Here is an 8,130-nt window from a genome sequence, read left to right as displayed (position 1 = left end):
TTTTTTTTTTTTTTTTTTGCTAAAATGTTTTTTTGGTCCTGGAAGGGCTCAGGAGGCAAAGTTCGCCATTTTGGGATGTGATTAGAGAGATGGGTTTTATAATCAAATTGTGGTCCCTTTTATTGACATATTTGTATTATCTAGTGGGACTTAATTTTCGTCATCCATCATTATATATACACCGTTTATTTTATTTTTGTTTAAGATATGAAATAAATTGTAAAACCTTCGTGTGGAATTAAATGCATTGGAAAATTAATGATTCTGGTATTTTACTGAGTTCGAGCATATATGATGAATCATTCGTGGGAATATAAATGCATTTTCCTCAATTTATCATTATAATTTTAAATAAGAGTTACTTTTTTTGCAGAAAAAAAAATAAAACATGATTAGTAAAGTGGCTAAATTATTTAAATTTTAACAAGAAGTTCACCATTTTTATTTACTTAAATAAATGAAATCAAGACTTGTCACCAACTCCTTTAATTTCTTATAAACGAAGAAAAAGAAAATGAAAGTAAACTATAATTAATAATGTTATTATCATCGATATGTACTCTTAAATATGATTTTTCAGTTAGGTTTATACTGATCAGTTAGGTTTTAAATGCATAAAAACTCAAAAAATAAAAAATGTTTTAAGCACATTTTATATATAGTAGGGATCACTTGAATCAGCTCACCACAAAAATAAATAGTTACATTTATTAAATTTGTACTACTTTGTATTTTGTATATACGTTAAATGACAGTCGTGATTTTGTTGAATCAGCTCACCACAAAAATAAATAGTTACATTTATTAAATTTGTACTACTTTTTATTTTGTATATACGTTAAATGACAGTCGTGATTTTGTTTGCACAAAAAAAAAATATGGAAACGTCCACTTTTTAAAAAAAATTGATGAAATGTCCACTCTTTAATTGATCAAACAACGCTACTAAAAAGATACACTTAGTGTAAGTGTAAATTGTGCAAACGTACAAAGACACAAGGTCTAGTACTAAATCTTAGACAGAGACTGACCACTATCAGTGAGTACCTTACAGAAGGTGATTAATTAATACTATAATTAACCTAGTAGCTCTAAATGTTAGACATCATAAACTATTAATTAAGGTTCCTTTATACATAATTTTATTTTGTCGTGACTCACAGGGTTCCGCTGGCACTCCATCAAAAGAACTACTCAAGATTTTGACCAACAATTCAAGTATTATACTCAATAGTTTTTTATTATTATTACCAGTTTACCACAAGTATTAGAGCATATATGTAAACTAACACAACTTTTAAAATTAAACAAAATACTGAAAGACACCTCTTTTGCGAACAAGTGGCATAATCTAAAACTCTCTAGCTACATGTTATGCCTCTCTAGATACACGTTTTGTAATACTTCTTAATCATTATCCCTTTACTATAAATCTCAGGCTTGTTTGTTATAACCGACATCTATATTGATCCCTAAGACATTTGAAAAATTAAATATTTTGGTACTTAAGATATTTATAGTAACCAATTTTGAAAATCTGATCCCTCAACTCCTCTATATAAGAAATCCTTCAACAACGGTCCGTCATGAATTTGATAATTCTAAGTTTCATCATACAAGTCTATATTTTTTTTCTTTTTTTTTTTTTGTTTGTCGGCTCATACAAGTATATGATGCATGTCATAAGTTTCAACGATATAGGGTTGTGGAGAAAAAAGGAAAGTAAAAAATTACTTAATTAAGTTCGAGACTATAAGTCACGCTCGTATCACGAGGGCGTGTGCATGTATGGTACTTGGCGAACTCTGTAGTTTTATGGAATAAACAACAGTAATTAATAAACAACAGTAATTAGATGATCACATGTCTCCTTGATTACACAACCAATCGAAGGTAACATAAAATTAATAAAACCCTAAGTCATTTCGAGATTTTTATTGACCTATTCTGCTTTCTTGGTCAAGCTACTGATGTGGAGCAAAACTATAGTATTAACTATTATCATATGGCTAATTTTATAAAGACTACTAAAATGAGTCTTTTTCTAAAAATATTAATTCATTGCTTAGTTGAATATGATCAAATTATGTGGGACCATTGTAAGCTCATATTGACAGTGATATACTGATATATCGTCGTTTGTAAATCAGCTGGATCAGATCAACGTATAAAAGCATTTGTTACAAAAAAAATTAAGATATATTTTTTAATTGAGTCGAATAATATATTTTATGTTTGTAATAGTGTGTTCTTACCAACTTCATGCCTTTTAAAAGTATTTATGTCTGTTCTTACCAACTTCATGTTTTCTAAAACTATTTAGTGACTGAAATATATCAACCTAAATGTTTATTTTCATAAGAAAAAAACTTATATTCAAACTAAACCTTTCTACGTTCATTAAGCACTTCCTATTATTTTAAGTTAATCATATACCTTTATGTAAAACATATATATATAATCTTTCGTACGTATATATGTATATTAAAAATAAAAATTCTTTCCGTTTCTTAATTAACAGAAATAATATAGAAACCCTTCTTATGTTCAGTATGGTTCCAAAACGTAAGTTATTTTCACACAAAAAAGGTTATTTTTCTGTAAATCCTTTTATTGTTATAGTTTAAACATGTCAAAGAATGTGGTATTTTTAGATTAAAAGTTTAAAGAGTACGTAACAGGTTTTATAATTGTCTATTTTAGTTTTATTTCAGAAAAAAATATCATTTTATGATTCGGGTATGATGACTCAAGGTTCTCAAAGCCAACCGCTACTCGCTAAGTGACATAGATTTCCTTTTCGCTTCTATTAATAAAATAAGATAAAATCAAACTGCGAAAGTCCTTAAAACACAATTACTTTACATTATGTTCCCTTTACCTATTAAGCCAACTTCTTCCTTTTTGAGTTTTGACTAGCAATTTTTTATTTAGTGTTTTTGTCCACAATAAATTCCTCATCTAGTAGTATTTTTCAACGATTTTTACACTTAACTTTACACATTTTCATATTATTTTTTTGAATAAAACAAAGCTAAAAAATGTTTTATTTGGGATCTGATTGGTGAAAATATATGATAACTGTATGAGATAATAGTTGAATATATGTTTGAGTGGTAATGTTTTAATAGTTATATAATAAAATAATTATACTTGGGGTTTTCTTTTCCAAAAGTCATAATAATTTTTATTCTTGATAACTATTGATTATTTTAATATACAAATATATTTTAATAGATATTTTCTTAATATTTAAAAGAGAATATACATATAAAAATATATAAAACCACTTTGAATATTCAAAATAACCTTTTCGGTTTTCTACTTTTTCTCTGTTTTTTTTACCTTTTCTCTGTTTTTTTCACTTTAGAAGCATCAATTTATGTTTTGAGTTGGGATGAATTTAAAGTGTTTTAAAATAAATTAATGAGTCAACCATTTGAAATCAACTTTTAATTTTGGGCGGTTTGTTAGTAATTACTTTTCTTTTTATGTACCATATACTTAAGAGTCCACCGCTTACTGTACCAGTTGAGATCATTTCTAATGGTTTTCACAATTTTTTCTTTTATAATATGGTGATTTTTACTCTAACATATCTCTATTTTCACTTTTAAAATAAAGATTGTTATTTTTTCTTCTATATATAAAGAAATTCTATTTTTTAATAGAGAGAAATATAACAATTTTTATTTTAAAGGTGAGAATAAAGATGGATTGAAGCAAATTTGTTTCTAAAACAAATTGTTATATTTTTCTCTATTTATAAAAAAAGATTAAAATTAATTAAAATGGATTAGAGATGCTCGGATGAGATCGTTTTCTCTATTTCAAGTGTGCTTACATTTTCCATAATGAAATTTAAGTTAGAATGTCATTATCTTGTCAATATAAAAATATAATATATGTAAAAGAAGCAAATCAAGTGTATAGTATACATAATATAAGTAAGTAATACTCTCATCGTTTTTTTTTTCGCTACTCTAATTGTTTCAAAGGAAGTATCATCATGATTTTTAATATGAATTGGAAAAAAAAGTATTTTTTTATTAGTTTAACCAATCATAACAATCATAAATAAGACTGCATTATTATTTTTGAATCTAAAATATTGTTGTATATCATTTCCTATTATTGGTTTTAAGTAGAGACAAAATATCTACTGAAAAAAATTACATTAAAATTTAACTAGGTAATTAGTTAACTAGGATTGTTTTGTAACGAAAATTATTCTTACAAGGCTACAACGATGATACTATTAGACGGAAAAAAAAAGGATTTGTGAAATTGTTTTTTCCTACCTTGTGGGATGATGTAAGATGTTTTAATTTAAGAACCTAAGATATATTTTTAAGTATCATCAAATACGTGACGTATGATAGAAGGTAGAGCAAAAGAATACAAACTAATTAACAGATAAAATATATAAAAAATGATGTCAAAAAAAGAAGAAGAAAATGATGTAAAAAATAAACAAATAAAATAACAAATCGTATGTATACAATTTTTAACAATAAATAAAAAGTTTTTCTCAACTGTCTGTTTTCGATTATATCACAGTACTGTAGATCACGTTATAGAGAACGGTATATATATTTATACATGTTACCTTAGTTCAATTTTTCACGAGCCTTATCTCATGCTATCTCATGAATCAAGATCAGTTCCAACACTGGTGATTATTAATTTATTGGCAACGTACGTAAACAGAGGAATGTTTCAGGTAAAACAAATTTATTGTCGAACGGTACAATTTATTTTCCACCGTTTTTAACAGTATTTTTCTGAAAATTCAAATTTCAATCCACTTATTTGTTTCATATATCTATATATATATATATATATCTTCCAGTTGCCACTAGAATCCTAATTCATGACCGACACTAATTCATGACCGACACTTGTGTTATGTCAGAGTTTAAATTATCTGGCATAGCTGAATGCAGGTTAAACACTAAACTATATCGTTATATCAAACAAAAATATCTCAGTGTACCATATTCCAACTAGTACCAAACCATTGTAATTGGTTCACATATTATAACATAAATATACGGTTCACGATATACTTCACATGTTCATATGCATTTGGAAGTTTGGAAAACAAACCATTATTGTATAATCGATCGTATCAACCTGCCTTAGATTCTCGTGCCTGTCACCATGTGCTAAGTCGTCGATGCCTAACAGCTTAAGTTACTACATACGCGAGCTATATAACTCAGACGACACAAGATGTCTCACTTAGATTTATCACATACCGATCCGGAACATAAGCAAAGGAATCCATGACTTTACACTATAAAGCATTATTGTTTGAGAATTTTTTCTTTTTTTTTGAATTTTGTTTTACACTAACAAGAAAAACTCAATTTTTTTTAGCTGTGTAAAGAATATCTTAAAAAATGTAGAAACATCGGACCGGCCCTGCTTATACTTTCATTAATAATTTAATAGTAGCTAACCATTCAATAAATAAACCCCAATAGTGAAACAAGTATAGTAATAAGCAAGAACACATCGAATTGCAATCTTAGTTCGTTCTTTACGTCGTCATACCGTCGTCATCTTTACATAATTACCATTACACAAATAATTAAGGATAATAATAACGATTATTCAAATTAAGTGATAAACTAAAACGACATAAAAAAAAAATAGTAAATAATAAAACAATAATGGAATTTGGATTTGGGCCTATCAGTTACGTCTCGGTGCGTTTGTGGTTCCCGTCACTTCACGCGTCTCCATCGTTTTTTCTTGTCAAATTGATCAATTAGAGAGTTCTCGTGTGTTTTCATATTTGTTTTCACTTAAGTCTACTCTCTCTTTTTTTCTTAGTTTGAATTTTAAACTATATGGTTTGCACACACACAAAAAAAAGAATTCTAAACTATATGAGACAGTCTACTCTCTCTCTTTTTTTCACTTAAGTCTACTCTCTCTTTTTTTCTTAGTTTGAATTCTAAACTATATGGTTTACACACACACAAAAAAAAAGAATTCTAAACTATATGGGACAGTGATTGGTCCGTTTATGTTATTCGGTAAATATTTTTATGAGCAAGTCAAATTATACATCGAGACACAGACACCCCCGAAGTTCGGATATGTGTTACCTTTCAAGATAAAATTGAATAAGATAAGATCTTTGTATGGGTCTCTTTAATGATAAATGAAGTCGGGTTTTGTCCCAAATTCTACAATATTTTGTAAATGAATAGAGAAATGAGAGAAACTGGGCCTAACATTTTCGGCCCAATAGAGAAATGACTCGGTCCAATTGACAGTTCTTGAACTATTTTCAGATGAAAAATACTTAGGAGTGAACAAGGTATTCACCTTAGCCAATCAGAATCTTGTATCCAGTATTTTTTTAGGTTTATAAATAAATTGGTTAGGCTTTAGATTTTACAATTAGAACAAAATGATATGTCGGTTTGGGTTTATAAATGAAATGAGAGTTTATATTTTACAATTCGAACGAAATTATATATCGGTTTTGGTTTATAAAATAGCGGTTTGGGTTTTTTTATTTTACAATAATGTATACATATTTGTTTTCTTATTTTATAAGAGAACTAAATGAGCATCACATATCACAAAAATCATCATATTTTTTTCTTCAGAATGAATCTCAGTCTCTTATGCGGAGGGATTAATTTAATTTCATTTGACTCTTAAGACTTTTGTAATGCCTGCGTAGTTGAACATTCAGTAAGAGCTAATCCACGAGAGTCGAATATGGATATGGTAACATACGAACATTGAAACAATCCACTCTAATAGCTAGGTTGAGCTACTAGCTTGCATTTTAATCAAACATTCTCAAATTATAAAAATGATCGCAATGTAACATTTGTATATTCCTAAATTAAGTCTAGGGCGCCTATTTAGATACAACCAACACCACAACAAAGCGTCTTTCGTGTGAAGGCATTATCAAAACTGGAAATATATAGCGTAAACCAAAAGAAAAGCTATCAATAAAGAAAAAATTGTTTCGTAGGGTACGTTAGACAACACCCTTTTGGCTCCCACATTACCTACTATTTTGATCATAATGTTCTTTTATTTCCCTTTGTTAATGTGTCTTATGTTGTGACAAAAATGAAATATATGTATTCCCGCATGCGTTTGACCCAAAGAAGACAAAAATTCTTCCCGCATCCGCATGCATTTGCGATGATCTCCTACGTACCCACTTATATAAGTGCGATATTAATGCAAAGGGGCTTAAATTAATACAAACACGCTTTAAAATGCGTTTTTTTACATATCTATAATCATGTAAAATAATGGATTTAATTTCCTTAGCCTTTTTAATCGATTCGTAGATGGTATATAGTGGAGACCGTCTTGCGCGTGAAGCAAATTAATTACTATAGATTGGTCACTCTATGATTGATAGATAAAATGCGGACAAAGTTTAATAATTGAAGAGCCTATACTTATATATTTATATATATATATATATATATATATTTTCCAGTTTTAAGTTAAAGGGTAATAAAAAGTTGGTAAGTTCGGTATGGAAAATGCATGTGCATGCATGAGATTAATTAAACTAAATGCATAGGATTAACAGTCAGTTAGAGTGCACAGAAATAGTATAAAAGGGAGAGGAAGGAGATGGTTTCGAAGCATAACATAGTTTGATGATCTATACTGATAAACTAAAATGGAGAGTATAATAAGAGAGAGAGCATCATCAAGGTCAGTGTTTTTCTTGTTCGGTCTTGCTTGTGTTTTGCTGTCGCTAAGCTCAAAATCTGTTTATGGATTACGATACCTAAAGGAGAGAGATAGTAGTGATGAGAGTAATTTTATGAATGCTACTAATTCTTCAAGCGTTTCCCACTCTAAGAATACTGCCAACATTTCGACCGTTGGGTTTGAAAATGCCTTAGTTGGTCAGAATAGTAAGAGTGGAAAATGTGAAACACGAAGCGGAGGCGGAGGCGGTGGGGGCGGAGGTGGAGGAGGAAATGGTGGGAATGGAAAAGACAATTCCCACAAAAAGAAAAAAAGAAGCGGTGGGGGAGGAGGAGGAGGAGGTAACGGAAATGGCTCAGGCCGTGGTCAGGGTGGAGGAGGCGGAGGCGGGGGAGGCGGTGGCGGAGGGGGAGG

Source organism: Camelina sativa, chromosome 11, assembly GCF_000633955.1.
Source record: "Camelina sativa cultivar DH55 chromosome 11, Cs, whole genome shotgun sequence".
NCBI lineage: Eukaryota > Viridiplantae > Streptophyta > Magnoliopsida > Brassicales > Brassicaceae > Camelina > Camelina sativa.
Note: the sequence above shows the minus strand (reverse complement) of the source record.